Here is a 23,774-nt window from a genome sequence, read left to right as displayed (position 1 = left end):
TCCCAGTGTATACACAAGGTCACTAAGGTAGGACAGAAGGTTACCACGGTCCTCTTGTTTCACAGTTATTATAAATGCACTGAAGCCCTAAAAGAAACTTGTTTATATAATGCTGCCCAGTATCAGGTGTGAAGCCCAGGAAACAACCAACCTGATACATGTTATAACCCATCTGAGCCTACCAGGTCCACCATATTTGAGATAAGGTTAAGAACTGGACCTTTTCTTGGCGATACAAGTAAAGTACTTACCAGAACTGAGGAGAAGGGGAATCTGTAATGATAGGAATTAATGGAAAAGAACTAGACCCCCAGGTTGCCATTCTAATTCAGGGTGATATCCAGAGACAATCACCCCAACCAGTGTTTCAGACTTTTTATAATATATTGAATAAACCAGTTCCAGAATTCCCCCAGAAAGAGAAAAACTTGTTCTTTCCGTTAGCTGAAATTGTAGCCAAAACTTTAAGAGTGCATTCCTGTTATGTCTGTGGAGGGACTGCTATGGGGAACTGGTGGCCATGGGAAGCATGTGAGCTTGTGCCTACTGACCCTGTCCCAAATACGACTTATGTGCAAAAAGGCCAGAGTAACGGCTTTTGGATTTTAAAAACCTCCATCATTAGACAATATTGTTTGGCCAGAATAGAAAAGGGTATGACAGCCCCAGTGGGGAAGCTGGACTGTTGGGACAAAGGCTATGCAGTGAATCCAGTGAAACAATCACCTGGTGGAGCTTACATGGAACCGCAGCCAACCCTTTCCAAAAGCTCCCCACCCTACAGGCAGCCTGGACTCGCCTGGAACCCCACTGGGACTAGGTAGTGCCTCGTGGCCTATACTGGATATGTGGGCGCAAAGCCTACACCAAACTGCCACGTCAGTGGATAGGCAGTGGTGTCCTTGGCACCATCAAGCCCTCTTTCTTCCTGCTACCCATAAACACTGGGAAAATGTTAGGTTTTCCTGTCTACTATTCGCAAAATAAGCAAAGCCTGGTTATAGGAAACTGGAAAGGTAATAAATGGCCCCTTGAAAAAAGGATTCGATACTACAGGCCAGCCACATGCATGGAGGCTGGCTCGTGGGGCTGCCGTACTCCAATCTACATGCTTAGTCGAATCATTCAATTACAGGCTGTCCCAGAAATCCTAACCAACAAAACTGGCCAGGCTCTAACCGCCTTGGTTCGACAGGAAACCAAGATGAAAAATGCCATCTACCAGAATAGACTGGCTTTAAATTACTTACTAGTGGCTGATGGAGGGCTATGTAAAAAATTCAACTTAACCAACTGTTGACTACAAATAAATGACCAGGGTCAGGTAGTTAAAAATATTGTAAGGAACATGACAGAACTAGCACATGTGCCTGCACAAGTCTGGCATGTGTTCAATCCCGGATCAACGTTTGGGAATTGGTTTCTTGCTACAGAAGAACTCAAGACCATTGTCATAAGTGTAGTATTAATAACAGAGGCATGCATATTGCTCCCTTGCTTAATGTCCTTGCTCCTCTGGCAGTAAGAGGATTTGTTACTACCATCATTCAAAAAAAGACTTCAGCTCAGGCCTATTATATGAACCATTACCAACCTGTCTCACTGGAAAATCCCAACAGTAAGATAGAAGGTGAGAGTAAAAACTCTCACTAAAAATTGGTAAGTGAGGTTCTCAAAGTGGGGAATAAGAGGGGAGACCCCCTCCCCATCTTCCTCCTCGCAGGCCTCCACATCCTCCCTCCAGATGAGGAAGAGGGTAAAGACAGATGAAATGCCAAAGAACTGGAATCTGTGGACAAGTGGCTTGCTGACGCCACTGCCGTAGTCTAAGCTGTCTATGAGCCTTGAAAGAGTTGCAGAGAATGTTGTCACTACTGGTCAGAGCTCAGAACTGGGTCACGTCCTCCACGTTTACATGACCCAGACCCCCCACCGGAAACACCTCTGCCAACTAATAAAGCTCCCAGCCAAATAAAAAGCCACTTTCTTTTTCAGTTCAGTGTTCGAGAGGTTTTGTCTGCTGCTGCTTCTGCCACAGTTCATCAGCTAAAAGCCTGAAAAGTACAATAACAAGTTCTGAAATGGAACCAGTAATGAAAATAGCAACCAAAACAAGCCATGGACTGGATGTATTTACAGCCAAATTCAGTCAGATACAAAAAGAACTGGTACCAATCCTAATGAAACTATACCACCACCACACCCAGCTAATTTTTTGTATTTTTAGTAAAGACTGGGTTTCATCATATTGGCCAGGCTGGTCTTGAACTCCTGACCTCATGATACACCTGCCTCAGTCTCCCAAAGTACTGAGATTGCAGGTGTGAGCCACCGCACCCAGCCTAATTACAGCTGTTTTAAATTTTCAGTCTTATAATCCTTCAACCTGATTGATTGGTTGATTGATTGTTGCCTTTTAGTATGCCTTGCAGTTTTTGCCTGATTCACAGTATGTAACAAATTGCTATAAATAGGGCTTTGGTAATGTGATAAGGTGTTGGAGGTAGGAATTGTTCTACAGTCCTATGGTTAGATTTTGTTATTTTGCTGAACCCGTGCCTCTGTACTGTAAACTTCACCGGTATGTTTTGTAGACCACACCCTCTTTTTAGGTGAAACATGGTGAGTTGAGGGGGCTGGAGTTAGATATTTTTCTGCTGTCACCTAGGATGCTAAATTTGGTTGGAGTTGGATATTTCCTTCAGTTTAGACAGTTGATTCTCATAAAACCCCCCAGCAAGCTAGGCTCTGGTTATATACCTTCTCCTGAGAGTACAATATGCTATGAAGAACAGAATGCTATGTTGTATTTCAAAATTGTTTCTCGACCCCCTGCCCTCCACCCTACTTCCAAAAGCAGAAGGGTGGGTCTTCTCTGGAATTCACCCAGAAAGCCTGGTGGAGCTCCAGACAATAAAACACACAAAAGTATGCCTGTTGGAGGAGGGGTACTGATTATCAAGTCCCCCTGAAGCGTTTACTCTCAGACATGTCCACACTGAACCTTCAGCAATTCTTCAGTTACTGTTCAGGTTTTACTGTCCCAGAGCCTGTTCCCATAGAGGTTTCTGCTTCTGTAAGATCTGATTTTTGTATTTGCCTCTCTGTCTCCAATTTTGGGAGCATGAGTTTATCCTGTACCTCTTCATTCTTGAAGACCTAAGAAGTGCTAGAATTGTTGATTTTTCATTTTGTTCAGCCGTTTACATGGCTTTTCAGAAGGACTGGTGACTTCTGAGGTTTTTACCTGTTGCTTTGGAAACTGGGAGTTCCCTGTTACTAGTTTTTTGCCATAATTTTTAAAAAGGTTTTTGTTGGTAAACTGTCTGGCGGTAGATACTATCTCTGCTTCTGAAAGTCAACCTGTATTTTGGGCTTCTTCTACAACCTTTGCAGTCTCTGGATTGCATATTAGAAGGTGGCTCACCACCACCAAGTTCTTCTAAACTAATCACTTGGGAAGGAAGAAAGTGCAGAAGGAAAGCAGCTTACTTCTAAGAAAATGGCACAGAATTTCCTCACATGTTTTTCACTAACATCTTACTGGACAGAATTTAATGGCCTCATATAACTCCAAGGGAGACTAGAGCATTTGGATTCTATCTTGGAGGCCATGTCCCCAGCAAAAAAGATAATGGATATTAGAGGACAGATAGCAAGCACTCTATGCCATAATCTCTTTCAGATTTTGACCAATTTGGCTGACCAAAAAAGTAAGAAAGAAATTAGCAGAATTTATGTATCTACTAAGTTCTTACTGTGTATTATACTATTTTAGGCTTTGGGGTGCAATAATATGATAGCATTACAGAGTAGACATTGACCCCTATTAGAAAATACAGATTTTATTCAGCTGTACATGGGAACATTTACAAAAATGATCATGTATTAGACAAATGAAAATTTAACATTTTTAAAACTTGAGTTTATGGTCCATATTATTTAATCACATTTCAACAAAAAGAGAAGTAAATATGTAAAAGATAAAAACGTAAGTTAGAAATTAAGCACATTTTTCAAAAAAGAGAAAACTTTCAAAAATGTCATGGAGAAACCAGTTAAAAAGACTTTTCGGACAGGCACAGTGGCTCATACCTGTAATCCGAACACTTTGGGAGGCGAAGATGGGTGGATCACAAGGTCAAGAGATCTAGACCATCCTGACTAACATAGTGAAAGTCCATCTCTAATAAAGATACAAAAATTAGTTGGGTGTGGTGGCACATGCCTGTAGTCCCAGCTACTTGGGAGGCTGAGGCAGGAGAATCACTTGAACCCAGGAGGTGGAGGTTACAGTGAGTCAAGATCCCGCCACCGCACAACACGCTGGCAAAAGAGGGAGACTGTGTCTCAAAACAAACAAACAAATGCCAGCCAGAGCTCTCCTGTATGTATGTCTGTCGACCCCTGCTGGGACATGTCTCCCAGTCAGGAGGCACAGGGGTCAGGGAGGAGGCAGTCCCTTAGCAGAGCTCAAACACTGTCCTAGGAGTCCTGCTGCTCTCTTCAGAACTGGCAGGCAGGAACTTTATGTCTGCTGAAACTGCGCCCACAGCCACCCTTACTTCATGGTAAGGCTAAAGAGAAAGAGTGATACTCTTTTATTTAAAGCTGAGGACTCTGATTTAAACCCAGTATTTCTGTTAATAAAAAAGAAAGATACCACCCTAAAGATGGCCAAATAGGAACAGCTCCAGTTTGCAGCTCCCAGCAAAACCAATGCAGAAGGCAGGAGGTTATTTCTGCATTTCCAATTGAGATACTGGGTTCATCTCATTGGAACTGGTTATAGAGTGGGTACAGCACACAGAGAGTGAGCAGAAGCAGGGAAGGGCATTGCCTCACCTGGGAAGTGCAAGGGGTTGGGGAACTCCCTCTACTAGCTAAGGGAAGCCAGGAGGGACGGTGCTATCCAGTCCAGATACTATGCTTTTTCCATGGTCTAGGCAACCCACAGACCAGGAGATTTCTTTGGGTGCCTATACCACCATAGCCCTGGGTTTCAAGCACAAAACTGGGGGGCTGTTTGGGCAGACCCTGAGCTAGCTGCAGGAGTTTTTCTTTTTTGAACCCCAATGGCACCTGGAACGCCAGCAAGACAGAACCATTCACTTCCCTGGAAAGGGGGCTGAAGCCAGGGAGCCAACTGGTCTTGCTTAGCGGATCCCACCCCCATGGAGCCCAGCAAGCTAAGACCCACTGGCTAGAAATTCTCACTGCCAGCACAGCAGTCTGAAGTTGACCTGGGATGCTTGAGCTTAGTGGAGGGAGAGGTGTCCACCATTACTGAGGCTTGAGTAATGGGTTTTCCCCTCATAGGGTAAACAAAGCCACCAGGAAGTTCAAACTGGGCAGAACCCACCACAGTCCAGCAGAGCCACTGTAGCCAGACTACCTCTCTAGATTCCTCCTCTCCGGGCAGGGCATCTCTGAAAGAAAGGCAGCAGCCTCAGTCAGGGGCTTATAGATGAAACTTCCATCTCCCTGGGACAGAGCACCAGGGGAAGGGATGTGTGTGGGCACAGCTTCAGCAGATACAAAGTTTGTGCCTGCCAGTTCTGAAGAGAGCAGTGGGACTCCTAGCACAGTGCTCGAGCTCTGCTAAGGTACTGCTTCCTCAAGTGGGTCCCTGACGCCCTCATGCCTCCTGACTGGGAGACATGTCCCAGCAGGGGTTAACAGACATACAATCAGGAGATCTCTGGCTGGTATCTGGCAGGTGCTTCTCTGGGACAAAGCTTGCAGAGGAAGAAGGCAGCAATCTTTGCTGTTCTGCAGCTGCTGCTGTTGATACGCAGGCAGACAGGGTCTGGAGAGGACCTTCAGCAAACTCCAGCAGACCTGCAGAAGAGGGCCCTGAGTGTTAGAAGGAAAACTAAGAGCAATAACATCTACATCAACAAAAAGGATGCCCACACAAAAACCCCATTCCCAGGTCAACAATATCAAAGACCAAAGGTAGATAAATCCATGAAGATGAAGAAAAAACAGCAGAAAAATGCTAAAAATTCCAAAGACCAGAATGCCTCTTCTCCAAAGGATCACAGCTCCTCACCAGCAAGGGAATAAAACTGGACCGAGAATGAGTTTGACAAATTGAAAGAAATAGCTTCAGAAGATGGGTAATAACAAAATCCTCTGAGCTAAAGGAGCATGTTCTAACCCAATGCAAGGAAGCTAAAAACCTTGATAAAAGGTCTCAGGGACTGCTAACTAGAATAACTAGTTTAGAGAAGAACACAAATGACCTGATGAAGCTGAAAAATGCAAAGTGATAACTTCATGAAGCATATACAAGTATCAATAGCCAAATCAATCAAGCAGAAGAAAGGTTATCAGAGATTGAAGATCAACTTAATGAAATAAATTGTGAAGACAAGATTGAAGCAAAAAGAATAAAAAGGAACAAACAAAGCCTCTAAGAAATATGGGACTATGTGAAAAGACCAAACCTGTGTTTGATTGGTGTACCTAAAAGTGGTGGGGAGAATGGAACGAAGTTGGAAAACACACTTCAGGATATTATCCAAAAGAACTTCTCCAACCTTGCAAGACAGGCCAATGTTCAAATTCAGGAAATACAGAGAACACCATAAAGATACTCCTTGAGAAAAGCCAACCCCAAGACACATAAATGTCAGATTCACCAGGTTGAAATGAAAGAAAAATGTTAAGGGCAACCAGAGAGAAAGGTCAGGTTACCCACAAAGGGAAGCCCATCAGACTAACAGTGGATGTCTCTGCAGAAACCCGACAAGTTAGAAGAGAGTTGGGGCCAATATTCAACATTCTTAAAGAAAAGAATTTTCAACCCAGAATTTTGTATCCAGCCAAACTAACATTCGTAAGTGAAGGAGAAATAAAATCCTTTAGAGAAGGCAAATGCTTAGAGATTTTGTAACCAGCAGGCCTGCCTTACAAGAGCTCCTGAAGGAAGCACTAAATATGGAAAGGAAAAACTGGTACCAGCCACTGCAAAAACATACCAAAATGTAAAGAGCATTGACACTATGAAGAAACTGCATCAACTAATGGGCAAAATAACCAGCTAGCATCATAATGACAATATCAAATTTGCACAAAACAGTATTAACCTTAAATGTAAATGGGCTAAATGCCCCAATTGAAAAACACAGGCTGGCAAATTGGATAAAGAATTAAGACCCTTTGGTGTGCTGTATTCAGGAGACATATCTCACGTGCAGAGACACATAAAGGCTCGAAATAAAGGGATGGAGGAATATTTACCAAGCAAATGGAAAGCAAAAAAAGAGTAGGAGTCCTAGTTTCCGATAAAACAGACCTTAAACCAAAAATATCAAAAAAGGCAAAAAAAGGGCATTACATAAGATAAAGGGGTCAATGCAACAAGAAGAGCTTACTATCCTAAATATATATGCACCTAGTACAGAAGCACCCACATTCATAAAGCAAGTTCATAGAGACCTACAAAGACTTAGACTCCCACACAATAATATTAGGAGACTTTAACACCCCACTGTCAATATTAGATCAATGAGACAGAAAATTAACAAGACTTGAACTTGGCTCTGGACCAAGTGGACCAACAGAACATCTATAGAACACTCCGCCCCAAATCAACAAAATATACATTCTTCTCAGTACCTCATACCACTTATTCTAAAATTGACCACATAATTGGAAGTAAAACACTCCTCAGCAAATGCAAAAAAATGGAAATCATGGTAAACAGTCTCTTAGACCACAGTGCAATCGAATTAGAACTCAGGATTAAGAAACTCACTTAAAACCACACAACTATGTGGAAACTGAACAACTGCTCCTAAATGACTACTCGGTAAATAGCAAAATTAAGGCAGAAATAAATAAGTTCTTCAAAACTAATGAGAATAAATACACAATGTACCAGAATCTCTGGGACACAGCGAAAGCAGTGTTTAGAGGGAAATTTATAGAACTGAATGCTCACATGAAAAAGTGGGAAAGATCTAAAATCAACACCCTAACATCACAATTTAACTGGAGAAGCAAGAGCAAAGAAATTCAAAAGCTGTTAGAAGATACGAAATAACTAAGATCAGCACAGAACTGAAGGAGATAGAAATACCAAAAACCCTTCAAAAAAAAAAAAATCATTGAATTCAGGAGCTGTTTTTTTTTTTTTAAAGACTAACAAAATAGACCACTAGCCAAATTAATAAAGAAGAAAAGATAGAAGAATCAAATAGACATGATAAAAAATGATAAAGGTGATATCACCACTGATCCCACAGAAATAAAAACTACCATTAGAGAATACTATAAACACCTTTATGCAAATAAACTAGAAAATCTAGAATAAATGGATAAATTTCTGGACACATACACCCTCCCAAGATTAAACCAGGTAGTAGTCAAATCCCTGAACAGACCAATAACAAGTTCTGAAATTGAGTCAGTAATTAGTAATGTACCAACCAAAAAAAGCCCAGGATTAGATGGATTCACAGCCAAATTCTAACAAAGGTACAAAGAGGAGCTGGTACCATTCCTTCTGAAACTATTCCAGGCAAAAGAAAAAGACGAATGCCTGCCTTAACTCATTTTACGAGGCCGGCATCATTTTGATACCAAAACCTGGAAGAGACAAAAAAAAAATTTTAGGCCAATATCCCTGACAAACATCAATGCACAAATCCTCTATAAAATACTGGCAAACTGGCTGCGTGCAGTGGCTCACGCCTGTAATCCCACCATTTTGGGAGGCTGAGGTGGGCAAATCACCTGAGGTCAGGAGTTCAATACCAGCCTGGTCAACATGGTGAAACCACATGTCTACAAAAATACAAAAATTAGCCAGGTATGATGATGTGTGCCTATAATCCTAGCTACTCAGGAGGCTGAAGTAAGAGAATCACTTGAACCTGGGAGGTAGAGGTTGCAGTGAGCTGAGATCACACCATTGCACCCCAGCCTGGGTGACAGAGTGAGACTCCATCTCAAACAACAACAACAACAACAAACAAACAAACAAACAAACAAAAACAGACACCATGGCTCACACCTGTAATCCCAGCACTTTGGTAGGCTAACGCGGGCAGATCATGAGGTCAGATTGAGACTATCTTGTCCAACATGGTGAAACCCCATCTGTATTAAAATACAAAAAAATAGCCAGGCATGGTGGCACACATCTGTAGTCCCAGCTACTTGGGAGCCTGAGGCCGGGAACCTGGGAGGCAGAGGTTGCAGTGAGCTGAGATAGCACCACTGCACTCCAGACAGAGTGAGAATCTATCTCAAAAAAAAAAAAAAAAAAAATACTGGCAAACTGAATCCAGCAGCACATCAAAAAGCTTATCCACCGTGATCAAGTCGGCTTCATCCCTGGGATGAAACTCCAGTTCAGTATACGCAAATCAGTAAACATAAGCTATCACGTAAACAGAACCAATGACAAAAAAACACGATTATCTCAATAGATGAAGAAAAGGGCTTTGATAAAACTCAACACCCCTTCGTGCTAAAAACTCTCAATAAACTCTAGGTATCAATGGAATGCATCTCAAAATAGAGCTATTTATGACAAATCCACAGCCAATATTATACTGAATGGGCAAAAACTGGAAGCATTCCCTTTGAAAACTGGCACAAAACAAGGATGCCCTCTCTCACCACTCCTATTCAACATAGTATTGGAAGTTCTGGTCAGGGCAATCAGGCAAGAGAAAGAAAGGGTATTCAAATAGGAAGAGAGGAAGTCAAATTGTCTCTGTTTGCCAGTGAATGGAAATAGAAAAACATCTAGATAATGTATTTGCAAAGACAATTCACCAAACAAGAAAAATATACCCTAAGCAAACAAATGCAGTAATAAAAGAGATTCATTCTCAGAAGGATTGCAATCATTTCAGTAGACGATGAAGGAAAGATGATTGATAGATATTTCTAAGAATACTAGATATGGAATGGAATGACTTAAACACTATTTTCAAAAAAACTAATAAATGATGTCATTTTAAAATGGCAAAATGCTAGTGCCATTTCAATTTATGTCAGGAACCAGAGGCATGCTCACTATTTCTATGAACATACAAGAGTAAAGACATATAAATAAATAATAAAATTGAAATAAATGGCTTGAAATGAGATAAAACGATCTTCCTTGTAAATCATATTATTCACTTAGAAAATCAGAGACCATTGGAATCAGGCAGAAGGGTGGACCATGCACCTGCTGCCCAGCCCTTTCTCTGCCCTGAACCTTGTGAGCTGCGGGTGGTGGAGAAGGCATTCCTTCAAATCTCCCAGTTCAGGGAAAATCTCTTCTTACCTGGTTACCAGACTCTGGCTGCCATGGGTGTGGATCCTTTAACAACTGTATACACATAAGAGGCATTGAAGATGTAGAAAAAAACAGTCTCGAATAGCCAATGCCACCCCTAACCCATTCCCTGGCAGTGGCAGCATGGTGCAGAGACCTTTTTGGGCACTCGGGGGAGAGAGTGTGAATCAGTTGTGAGGCATTGAGCTCAGTGCTGTCTTGTTATAACAGAAAGAAAAACCAGACCAAACTCAACTGACACCACAGAGGGAGCATATAAACCAGCCAAAGGGGAATTGTCATTCCCAGCACTTGGAACTTGAGTTTCTGCAAGCCTTGCCACTGCAGGCTAAAGTCCTCTGGGGTTCTGAATAAAGTTGAAATGTGGTCTAAGCCACAAGGACTGCAACTACCAGCTGAGTACTTAAGGATGAGTACTTAAGGCAGCATTCACCGCAAGCTGACTAAAAAGTCCTTAGGCCTTAAGGGGTCATGAGCAGTGGTCTGGTAGCAATCCCCATGGGCCTGTGGTGGCAGTGGCCGTGGCATGAGGCTCCTCTGCTTTTGGAAAGGTGGGAAGTATTAGACAACCTGCATCTTGTGGTTTCAGTGCCAGTTCAGTTTCAGTACAGTAGAACACTTCTAAGCTTTTGCACTCTAGTCCCTGGCTCCTGGCTCGCACCTCTGGACCCACCCAGGGTCTGGGGGAACTCACTACCCAAAGGACACAAGCCTGGCTGCATTTGCTACCTATTGTATTCAGAGCCCAGGGCCTTTAGCAAAAATAGACAGTAGCCAGGGAGTGGTTACAGCAGGCCTTGCATGGGACCCAGTGCTGTCCTGGCCTCAAGTCTCACCCAGCAGAGTCATAATAAAGGCCACAGGGATGCTTGTATTACTCTGCCTCCAGTTTCAGGTGGCTCAGGATAGAGATATTCCACTTATTTTTTTGGAAGGAAGTAAGCAAGAAAACAAAAGTCTGCCTGGTAATCCAGAGAGTTCATCTGGATCTTGTCTAAGACCATCAAGATGGTACCTATGTGAGTCTGTGAGAACCACAGCGTTACTGGCCCTGAGGCACCACCTAAGGCAGAAATGGCACAGATGACAACACTCAAGTCTTTCCAAATATCTGTAAAGCCTTCCCAGGAGGAATGGGTACATGCATGCATGTAAGGGTTTAAAATTGCATTAGACTTGTTTGGGCTTCAGAAGCAATGCTAGGCCTCTCACCAACAGATAACCCCATGTGAGCTATGGGCCTACATGGAGAGTAAATACCCATCAGCCCTGAGAGCTTCGTGTAAGAAAGGGAGTGTGTTGTGGAACTTCTCAAAACTTGGGAATCTGCTCAATTCTCTTGGTTTCAGAATATTCTGAGACACACAAAGTAAAAGATTAAGCATTGTTGGTTAAACCTGTAGAGCTGCATATTTTCACATGAGCTGATAATTTCAGCTAGTGGCTTGGTAATATAAGCTGTGACCCTCCAACTGCTGTCTGAAGTCTCCCCCATGAAGTGGATGCACTGTCTGGACCCGTTCCAGTGGGATTTCATTTGGCTGTTTCTGGGACTGCCCAGCACTACTTGATCTGGATGTAGGTATTATCCCCAATTTTGTGCAGACATATGTATTCCTTTCCCCTTTCCCTTTGCTCTGCCATTAGCCTTAGCTAAGTTAACCATTGTACTATTTTGCTATGTTGATTATTAAACTTTTAGCTGTATTTGAGTATAATATTGTGGTTTCTTTTGCTCACAAATTCTCAAACCCAAAATGAAAGTAAAAATTTCAGCAAAACAGTGTGGCCAACAATCATATGAAACAAAAGCTCAATATCAGTCATCATTCGAGAAAAGCAAATCAAAACCACAATGAAATACCACGTCTCACCAGTCAGAATGGTTATTACTAAAAAGTCAAAAAAAAAACACAAAAAGCAAAAAACAAAAAAAACAGAAGCTGGCAAAGTTGCAGAGAAAATGGAATATTTCTATACTGCTGGTGGGAGTTTAAATTAGATCAACCATTGTGAAAAGCAGTAGGCAATTCTTCAGAGGGCTAAAAGCAGAAATATTCAACCTAGCAATCCTATTACTGGGTATATGCCAAGGGGAATATAAATTATCCTACCATAAAGACACATGCACATGAGTGTTCATTGCAGCACTATTCACAATAGCAAAGACATGGAATAAACCTAAATGCTCATCAATGATGGACTGCATAAAGCAAATGTGGTACATATACACCATAGAATACTATGCAGACATAAAAAAGAACAGGATCTTGTCTTTTGTGGGAACATGGATGTACCTGCAAGATATTATCCTTAGCAAACTAACTGCAGGAACAGAAAACCAAATACCCTATGTTCTTACTTATAAGTGGGAGCTAAATGCTGAGAACTCATGAACACAAAGAAGGGAACAATGGACACTGGGGTCTACTTCGAGGGTGGAGGGTGGGAGCAGGGAAAGAAGCAGAAAAAAAATAACTATCTTGTACTAGGCTTAATACCCGTGTGATGAAATAATCCATACCACAGACCTTCAAGACATGAGGTTACCTATATAACCGTCACATCTACTCCAAACCTAAAATAACAGTTAAAAGAAGAAATGGAAATGAGGAAAAGACCTTCATTGGCAATAGCAGTAAAATCTATGTAATGCCTAGGAAAAAATATAACTACAAAAAATACAAATCAAGGTCTGAACAAATAAAATGCCGCGCTTTAGGATGAGAAATTCTTGTGACATAGAAGTGACAATTCTGCCTCAACACAATACAAACTTAATGCATTTTCAATGGAAAACTTTTTAATTGGAAAAAGTACACTTAAAAGTTCCTGAGAAAAGCCCAGAAAAGAGTGAAAAAGAGTAACAGTAAGAAAGACTTGTTTCATTTGATAACAGAGAATGCTATGAAGCCACAATAAGCAAATCAGTATGACCAGAATAGAATGTATAGAATAGATTTCAGTTTAGGTGAGAATTTAAAATATGGCCAAATGAATATTTTAATTCACTCAAAAATGTTTTTTTTTTTTTTTAAATTACTTTCTCTAATTCTTACACCAAAATTTTAAGGCTATATATTTTCCTAGTGGATCCATTTTGATCCAAAATGTACATAAGTTCTTTTATATTCCATTGATTAGAATAATTCTAAGGAGACTCTGTATATTAACTAATTGATCTGGTCAAAAATGAACAAGCACCACTGGGGGAAACCCCAATTTTGTAAAATGATATTTCAAAATACTGTATAAACCATGATCTGTTGGTCAAAGGAAGGACCTAATTGCAGGCAAGATGTCAATGTATCCAAAATGGAATTCATTCCATGGTCTAATGGCCAAGACTTACTATGACTGCCTCACATCAGTTTTAGCCTTAGCTAAATTAAAGCATATCAGTTCTTATGCTAGTATCACTTCTTTTTTTCTTTTTTTCTTTTTTTTTTTTTTAAAACAGGGAGCCTTGCTCTGTCACCCAGGCTGGAGTCTGAAGTACAGTGGACCAATAGCTCACTGCAACTTCTGCCTCCTGGATTAAAGCAATTCTCCTGTCTCAGTCTTCTGAGTAGCTGGGATTACAGGTGCCTGCCACCACACCTGGCTAATTTTTGTATTTTTAGGAGAGATGGAGTTTTGCCATGTTGGCCAGGCTGGGCTCGAACTTCTGATCTCAAGTGATCTGCCATTCTCAGCCTCCCAAAGTGCTGGGATTACAGGTGTGAGCCACCACACCTGGCCTAGTATCACCTTTAAATCTGAAGGTGGCACATACAGCACAATCTCTACTGATAATTGAAGTCACTGCAACATTGTTTCCTGTTACTTGAGTAGCTAATTATGAAGTACTATTAAATTCTCATATCTCCATTCACTTAGAATTTGAAAAGCATCTATGGTCACATTTATTTGGATGTTTTTCTACCAAACTCTGACTTGATACTGCGTATTTATGGGTCTTAAAATTGAAAAGAAAAATACTTGGATAGTTATGCAATAATTTACTCTGAACATGTATATGCAATCTACTCTCTTACCAGGCCAAAATTCTTGCCTTCTCTGGGGCATGTCAAGTGGCTGGAAGTTAAAGAGTATCCATAAACACTGATACACAATGTGTATCTAGAATATTAATGACATTGTAAACTCATAGGGAAAAAAAACCTTTTTATCCTCTTCATGTACCCCTATGCAAATGGTCACTAAAAATATAAATTAGTGGATATTTTTATGCTATCTAAAGAAGTGGCTGTCTGAAACATAAAAGCTCACAGCAAAACATAGGCCATAAAATCTAGAAAGAGTGCTTTAGAGATTATCATGCTAGGTAGGCTGTTCTGATGAAAGTTTAAGAAAAAATATGAAGAGGTTTAAGGAGTACATTATAAGTGCACAAAAATTGGCCTGCTGTTCTGAAAAGCTACACTGGAAATTACTCTATGTTAATCTCCATGAAGACAGGATCTGGCAAAGCCAGCATGGCCATCTGGTAGCCCAAGGCAACTACAAATCCATACTTGTGAAGATTCTCCATTAGACAGCACATCGTGTTAGGAACAAACTGTTCATTGTATAAAACAAATATTGATAACACTTTTCTAGGATAGCAGATGACCTGGATAGTATATGTCATGCCTGTAAACAATATAATCACAGAAAAATAGGGAGTGAAAAACATGGATTATAAATATGCACAGAGAAATCCATTGAATATCTCCGAATACATTTCCTACAGTTTTCTCCCTTTGATGGGTTTTAAACATGTTGGTAATAGTACACACGTATTGGGGAGTGGTAAAAATAAATATACCACACCCGGCTAATTTTTCTATTTTTAGTAGAGATGGGGTTTCACTATGTTCGCCAAGCTGGTCTTGAACTCCAGACCTCAAGTGATCCACCCACGTTGGCCTCACAAAGTGGTGAGATTGTGGGCATGAGCCATCACACATGGCCCATGTTGCTATTTTCTTTGCATTCATCTCTTAATTTATATTTTTTAATCACAAAACAATGTTACCATCTACTATGTTGTGAAATTCTTTATTATAAAATAATGGTTCTAAATCACAGCATGTAACTTCTTAGCATTTTATTTCATGCATATATTTTAATTCATTTAACAATTACTTAGAGAAGATTGATGATGTGACTTGTTAGATAAGTTATTGGTAGCATAGACATGAACAAGAGAGAGATGGTATGAGGTGGATAACCTTGCAGGATTCTATACATTAAGCTATGGACAAACAACAGGATACTTACAGATTCGAGTTGCTGCTGTGAAAAATCATAAAGCAGTGTGTTGCATCAGAGAATAATTGATGTGTGTGTGTGTGTGTGTGTCATGCCTCTTTAGATTTGGGAAAGCTCTGAAGGATGAAAAGAATACAGGCAGGTGAAGACCCTGAGAAACAGCATTTCAACAAAGATTGAAGGTAAGATGGAAACAAAAAAATCAAATGTGTCTGAATATGTAGAAGATGAAATTGGAAACTAAATAATACAGGGTGCTTTGTAGTTTATCTTAAGGAAATCATATTTTAGGTACAATAGAAAGCCACCAAAAGATATTAAGCAATAGAGTGACACAATCAGATTTTTTTTTTTTTGAGAAAAGCCAGCATAAAGCACTTTTATTGCAATAATAAAACTTGAAACTCATATATGGTGGTGGGGGGAGGGAGCAGCAATGATTTCTCTCACCAAATCACTACACAAGACAGCAAAGGGGTGAGAAGGGGCTGAGGGAGGAAAAGCCAGAAAACTTTGAGATCAGCAGAGGGAGCCAAGCATCAAAAAACAAGAGATGCTGAAGCTGTGATGACCAGCATCATTTTCGTAAGAGAATATTCAAGGATTTGTCATGATGGCTGGGCTTTCATTGGGTGTTAAGTCTACAAACAGCACCTTCAATTTAAACTGTCAATTAAAGTTCTCAAGATTTAGGAAGTGGTGGAGCTTGGAAAGTTATGAGATTACAATATTCCTAAAAGTCCATTAGAAAAACCACAGGATGGGGTGAGGGGAGGGGAATAAGCCAGGCCACAAAGAAGGCTTCAGAGATCCCTGCTGGCTCAGGGACAGATAGATACCTGTAGTGTCCAACATTGCAGTGAAAATGACCTGCTTTCAAAGGCAGAGGGTTTAAGGAGAGGGTGGGGTGGGACTGGTGGAGGCAAAGGCTCTCCCCATCCCCACCTCAGTTTTAGGTAGGGCTTTTATTTTAACACAAAGACATCTCTCAACTTGGAGAATAATTCAGCCCTCAATAGCGCCTCAAATCTGCTATGGCTTTGCAGCGCAGCAGCAAGAATGTTTCATATATAATAGATAAAAATTTCATCCAAAAAATTAAAATATTCTTGCAACCCCCGCCCCCAAACACCAATTCCTATTCTAAAGTTAACCTATCACTTGTGCTGTTAATACTTGATTATGTACTTAATTGGAAACCTAGATCCAAAAGACCGAAACTGAATCTTCACCCCAAAATGAAAACAAAATAAAATGAATAACTTGAGGTTTATGGCATATAGTTTAGGTAAACACACATACGAGGATAAAGGGGAAGAGGAAATGGAGGTGTAGGAAGCAAAGCTGAGTGACAGAACACATTCAGTCAGGGCAGATGTCTATACAGAGTGTAGTGGAACATCAGGAAAAGCTCCATATGGATTCATGTGCACGCATCTGGAGGCACCAGATCCCTCCATGGCAGACCCAAGAACAGAGAGCTAAGGGAGGAGGCCATTCCTGTTATTCCAGTTTTAGAAGCTCCACATCGAAGACAAGAGTGGCATGTGGTGGGATGATGCCTGGGTGCCCAGTGGAACCGTAGGCATAATCTGGAGTTATAGTCAGTTTGACTCTCTGACCCACACTCATCTGGGCAACCCCTTCTTCCCAGCCTCGGATCACCTTCTGGTTGCCTAGCATAAACTTAAAGGGCTTGTTTCTGTCCCGGGAGGAATCAAATTTCTTTCCATCTTCAAGCATCCCGGTGTAGTGTACCATGCAGGTCTGGCCGCGCTTTGGGAAGGTGCGCCCGTCTCCTGGGGAGATGGTTTCCACCTGCACTCCCATGGCGGCGGTGGACACTGGACGGGCAGGCAGCGCGATGGGCGGCGTGGACTGACAGCAAACTGGCGGCGGTTCCACAGCTCTGCCTAGTCCCTCGGCGAGTTGCCGGCACACGCTGGAATTTATGTTTTAAAGCTCTCTAGAAAGGGTGATGGAGGCAGTGAAAAGGGGCTGGTGAATGGATATAAGCATGCAGTTAGATAAAACAAGTAAGTTCTAGCATTCAATAGTACAGTAGGGTGACTATAGTTAATTTCTGGTATATTTCAGAATCCCTAAAAGAGATTTTTGAAATGTTTCCAACACGAAGAAAATATCAATGTTCAAGGTCATGGATATCTTAAATACCCTGATTTGATCATTACACATCATATGCATGGATCAAAATATTACATGTAGCCATAAAAAGATAAAATTATTTATCAATTAAAAGATTTTTTTTTTTTTTTAGAGACGGGGTCTTGCTATGTCACCCAGGCTGGAGTGCAGTGGCTATTCACAGGTGCAATCCCACTGCTGATCAGCACGGGAGTTTTGACCTGCTCCATTTCCGACCGTGGCCGGTTCAGCCCTCCTTAGGCAACCTTGTGGTCCCCTGCTCCCAGGAGGTCACCATATTGATGCTGAACTGAGTGCAAACACCAGATTGGCATGGCGCACTACAGCCCAGAACTCCTGGAATCAAGCGATCCTCCAGCCTCAGCCTCCCGAGTAGCTGAGACTACAGGCATGCACCACAGCATTCGGCAATAAAAAGATTTTAAAATAAGAGATATTAAAAACAAAACAAAACAAAAAAACCTCTGCCTCTTGGATCATAGTAAGGTCAGAATGTTTCCAAGTTCTTTTACTTAGGTTAATGTCCTCCATTAAAGTCAATTTTAAAAGTCAATTAAAAGGCCATAGAAAAGGCAATTACAGGTTTCTGGGGAAGGAATTGTATTACCTTGAACTAGGACAGTGATAAGTGGGCAAATTCAGTACACTGTATTTGTTGAAGTTTGCTTACCTGGTTTCAGTGTTAGATTGTATATCAGAGGCCAAGAAGAGAAGTAGTCAAGGATGGCTGATGGGTTTGGGCTTGAACAGATGGATATATGACGGTGTAATATATTGAGATGGTGTAAAGAAGCAGGGACATTTTGAGATGGGAAGGGGAGAGAAAATTGAATGTTCCATTTAGGACACATCAATTTTGAAATGCTTGGTAGCCATCAAATTGGAGACATTGAGTAAGCACTTTTTTGCCTATGAGACTGGAACTTTGGGGAAGTGATTTGGAAATATAAATCACGATGTATATGATTTTCAAACCATACAGGGTTGACTGGGTGAAGTCACTCACAGGAAAAGTTTGGAGAAGGAAGAAGACCAGGCCAGAACCTTAAAGCACCTCAGCATTCATTGTGTCAGCAGTGAGTAAAGCCAGCCAAGGAGCCCATTGAAAATCGTCCTCAAGGTAGGAGAAAAACCCAGAGAGTATGTGGCGACAGTGATGGAGATCTTGGTGTTTTAGAATGAAATTCTGGTCAATAAACTTGCTCTTTTTTTTTTTTTTCTGAGACCAAATCTCGCTCTGTCACCCAGGCTGGAGTGCAATGACCTGATCTCAGCTTACTGCAACCTCCACCTCCCGGGTCAAGTGATTCTCTTGCCTCAGCCTCCTGAATGGCTGGGACTACAGGCACGCATCACCACGCCCAGATAATTTTTGTATTTTTAATAGAAACCCGTGCAGGATGGTCTTGATCTCTTGACCTTATGATCTGCCCGCCTCAGCCTCCCAAAGTGCTAGGATTACAGACGTGAGCTGCCGGGCCCGGCCAATCTTGTTCTTAAGGACAGGAAAATGCTTATTAAATCAAGCAACTTGGAGGTCATTGGTGACCATGGCAAAAGCAGTTCCGGCTGCATAGTGAGAGGCAAGCCATGGGAGAGAGTCAAGGAGTGAGTGGGCTTTAGGAAACAAAGACATTGAGGCTGGAAGCAAGCCCGCTCCTGACAGGCTCGTTTCCTTTCAGATCTTGACAGCAAAGGGGGTGCTGGTCCAGTCCTAAGATGGAGGGGAGAGAGAATTCCCAATTATAACTCTCTAGCTGCTTGTACCATCAGATGGTAAAGAAGCTAGCTCACTTTTTAAAAACTTTTTTAAATTTTATTTTTATAGATTCAGGGGTACATTGCAGGTTTTGTACTTGGATATGTTTCATAATGGTGCGGTTTGGGTTTCCAGTGTATCCGTCACCCAAATACTAAACACTGTGCCCAATAGGTAGTTTCTCAACACTTCCCCGCTCATGCTCCCCACTTTGGAATTCCCAGGTTCCATTGTTTCCTTCTGCATGTCCTTGTGTGCTCATTGTTTAGCTCCCACTTATGAGGAAGAACATGCTGTATTTGATTTTTTTCTCTCCCAAGTTATTTTACTCAGGGTCTTGGTCTCCAGCTCCATCTGTGTTGCTGCAAAAGAAATGATTTTATTCTTTCTGATGGCTGCATAGTATTTCATGGTGTATTTGTACCATGTTTTGTTTATCCAGTCATCTGGGGATGAACACTTAGGTTGATACCACGACTTTGCCATTGTAGATAGTGCTGAGATAAACATACAAGAACAGGTATCTTTTTGATATAGCAACTTCTTTTTCTTTGAGTAGATGCCCAGTAGTGGGTTTACTTAGTCAAATGGTAGCCCTGTTTTTAGTTCTTTGAGAAATCTCCATAGTGTTTTCTGTTGAGATTGTACTAATTTCTGTTCCAGCCAACAGTGTATAAACTGGATTATAAGTTTTCTCTGGATTATCACCAGTGTCTATGGGTTTCATATTTGCTTTTTATTAATAGTCATTCTGAGTAGCGTGAGCCATTCTGAGTATGTGAGTAGTGTAAGTAGCCAAGTAGCCATTCTGAGTAGTGTAGTAATAGCCATTCTGAGTAGTGTGCAACTTTAATCTGCTTTTGCCTGGTGTGGTGGCACGTGCCTGTAATGTCGTCTACTCAGCAGTTGAGGCAAGAGAATCACTTGAACCTGGAAGGTGGAGGTTGTAGTGGGCCAAGATCACACCATTGCACTCCAGCCTGGGCAACAGAGTAAGGCTCTATCTCAAAAAAAAAAACAAAAAAACTTTTATTGCAAATGGGTGTAGAATTTCGTCAATTTTTGTTTCAATTGAAATGATATTTTTCTATTGTCTTGTTAATATGGTGTATGACATTGATTTTCATACATGGAACCATCCTCACATTCCAAGAATAAATCTCACCTGGCTATGTTGTATAATGCTTTTAATATGTTGCTTAATACAGTTTGCTGATGTTTATTGGAGGATTTTGCATTCACATTCATAAGGGATATCAGTGCTATTTTCCTTTCTCTCTGAACCATTTCACATCTTCTTGAGAGGCCTGTCCTGGTCCCCCATGAAATCTCGACTAATGTTAAATAAGCTTTTTCGTACTCTCTCAGTGTGTATGTGCCACGTAGCCATCAGTGTCAACATCAGAACCACACTTTTTCAGGTGACCATAACAATTGGCACCGTCCCCATGCCAAGGGCTATGTCCTCTTGCTCTGGGTTGCTAACCTGCTCTGTTGCTTGATGGCCAGCATGCACTCTGAGCTGCTGCTTGTTGCTCTGTGTTGCATAGTTGAAGTCTAGCAGGCCTCAGTTCTAGATTCAGCTGAGAAAAGTCACCAATTTGCATAATTCCTTGTCATTTGTGAGCAGTAACATGAGATTGGGGTGCTCCATAAAGTGGCTCTGGTTCAAGAGTTTTGGTGGAGGCCTATCTCAGTATTTCAGAATGAAGCTGTCACTGGTGCTGGGCGTGGGCTTAATCTACAGGTCTGGGGCTGGGAGCTTGTTGTGATATTTTATTGTGTGTAGCTTTTGAGCCCATCAGATGGTTATTCCTGAAAGAGTGGTCATTTGGAAAAGAGAAAGAAAGAGGAGAGAGAGGGTGAGGAAGTTGCCATTACATGGTGTCCTAAGGTCCATACTCACTAGGACCATTAAGTACCTCTGCTCCTACTGCTGCTGCCCATGCCTCTAACTCAGTAAAGACTCTGACCGTCCAGGTTGTCAGGGACAACCCCATGGAATCCTTGTAGCACAGCAAAAGTATTAGTTTAAACCTAATAAAGCCTGGTGTCCTTAAACTACATAAAACCTCTACTGCCATGCGAGAGGCCCCTAAGGGATAATACTCATTTGAAAATCTCTGTAGAAAGAAATTACACAAACTACAGTAAATACGGTAAATGCTGATAATACTCCTGAAAGTCTTACCAGTGGTCAGAAAACAATATCATGGAGAAAGAGGATAGACTTTTTTTTTTTTTTTTTTTTTTTTTTTTGAGATGGAGTCTTGTTCTGTCACCCAGGCTCTAGTGCAATGGCACGGTCTCAGTTCACTGCAACTTCTGCCTCCCGGATTCAAGTGATTCTCCTGCCTCAGGCTCCTGAGTAGCTGGGACTGTAGGTGCACACCACCATACCCAGCTAATTTCTGTATTTTTAGTATACACAGGGTTTTGCCATGTTGGCCAGGCTGGACCCAAACTCCTGACCTCATCATCCACCCACCTCAGCCTCCCAAAGTGCTGGATTACAGGCATAAGCCACTGCACCCGGCCATGGAAATAAATTTTTGTTATTGCCTTTCTTCCAAAAACAACAAAAATCAGAAACAACAGTACATAATTTGAACCATTTGGAAATCAAATATATGCTGACAGTCTGAGAAAATTCAAAACACTTTCTTAATTAAAAACACTTACCTAGGGTCCAGGTATGGTAGGTTATGCTTGTAATCCCAGCACTTTGGGATGCTGAAATAGGAGGATTGCTTGAACCCAGGAGTCCAAGACCAACTTAGGAGACACACTGAGACTCCCATCTCTACAAAAAGTAAAAAGATTAAATTAGCCAGGTGTGGTGGCATGTGCCTGTAGTCTCAGCTCTCTGGGGTGTCAGGGTGAAGTGGGAGGATCACTTGTGGTTGAGAGTTCAAGGCTGCAGTGAGCTGTCATTACATTTTTGTATTGTAGCACGGGTAACAGAGCAAGATCTTGACCCCTCCTCCCTGCCCCAAATAAAATAAAAATGAAAAATAATAACACTTAACCAGGAGTAGAAGAAAACTCCATCATCATGACAAAAGCCGTATATGAAAAGCTCACATCCAGCTTCATAATCAAAAATAAAATATCAAAAGCTTTTTCTCTAAGATCAGGAATAAGGGATTGAAGCCCAGTCTCACCTTCTATTCACCATATGACTGCAAGTCCTAGCCAGACCAACTGGACAAGGAAAAGAAATAAAAGGCATCTGTGTTGGACAGGAAGAAGTAAAATTATCCTTTTTTCAGATGACAGATTATGAAGAAACCTCTAATGACTTAGTTTTAAAAATTTTAAAGTAATATAGTCATCCTTCAGCATCTATGGGGGTTGATTCCAGGACCGCCTCAGATACCAAATTTATAGATACTCAGTTCTCTTAAATAAAATGATGTACATAGTATTTGAATCTTATTTACACAGATTCTCACATAGTTTATTTCTAGATTACCTCTAATACTTAATACAATGTAAATAGTTGTTATAATGTATTGTTTAGGAAATAATAACTACAAAAAAGGTTTACAAGTTCAGTACAACCATCGGCTTTTTCTCTGAATATTCTTGATCTGTGGTTGGTGCAATTCACCCAAGTGGAATCCAGTGACATGGAGTGCTGACCACCAACCAGCTACATACATATGATTTCAGCAAAATTTCAGTATACAAAATTAGCATGAAGAAATCAGATGTGTTTCTATACACTGTCAGGGCCGATCAGAAATGTGAAATAATACCACTTACAATAGCACAAAATATAACAAATATTTTAGAATAAATGTAACCAAGAAGGCAAAAGACTTATAAACTGAAAACTACAAAGCATTGCTAAAATAAAGCAAAGAAGATACAAATAAAAAGAAAACTGTCTGCCGGGCGGGGTGGCTCATGCCTGTAAGCCTAGCACTTTGGGAGGCTAAGGTGGGTGGATCACCTGAGGTCAGGAGTTCAGGACCAGCCTGGCCATCATGGTGAAACTCCGTCTTAAAAAAAAAAAAAGGAAAGAAAAGAAAACTCTCTGTGATATTGCAAAAGATATACTCGGTTTTTGTCCTGTTTTTTGTTCTACAACTCCTCAAATACTTGGGATTTTCTAAGTGATGTGTCTTTCTGTGTGCTGATGAGATGACTGACAACTCCTGGATCACCAGAGGATATGGATTGTTGCCTAGTGAATCAACTGTGTGATTAGAGGGTTGGAATATTCAGTCCCTCTTCAACCTCTCTGGAGGGGAGAGGAGCTCAAGGTTAAGTTCATCAGCA

The 23,774-nt window shown here is 41.2% G+C and overlaps 1 long non-coding RNA gene and 1 pseudogene across 2 annotated transcripts; both read right to left on the bottom strand.

Annotated features, from left to right (window-relative positions):
• Positions 1–6,823: 6,823 nt before the first annotated feature.
• Positions 6,824–14,424, bottom strand: LOC116545952. Its single transcript, XR_004266523.1, has 3 exons — positions 14,344–14,424; positions 8,344–8,350; positions 6,824–6,835 (listed from the first exon to the last, which is right to left on the bottom strand). It is a non-coding gene; the product is annotated as an uncharacterized LOC116545952 (long non-coding RNA).
• A 2,388-nt stretch (positions 14,425–16,812) lies between these two features.
• Positions 16,813–17,498, bottom strand: LOC116545951 (annotated as a pseudogene). The gene has a single exon (XR_004266522.1). The product of XR_004266522.1 is annotated as a peptidyl-prolyl cis-trans isomerase FKBP1A pseudogene (transcript).
• Positions 17,499–23,774: the final 6,276 nt, after the last annotated feature.

Source organism: Sapajus apella, unplaced genomic scaffold, assembly GCF_009761245.1.
Source record: "Sapajus apella isolate SASKATOON/1434 unplaced genomic scaffold, GSC_monkey_1.0 scaffold454, whole genome shotgun sequence".
NCBI classification, from domain to species: domain Eukaryota; kingdom Metazoa; phylum Chordata; class Mammalia; order Primates; family Cebidae; genus Sapajus; species Sapajus apella.
Note: the sequence above shows the minus strand (reverse complement) of the source record. Positions and strands in the feature narration are given on the sequence as shown.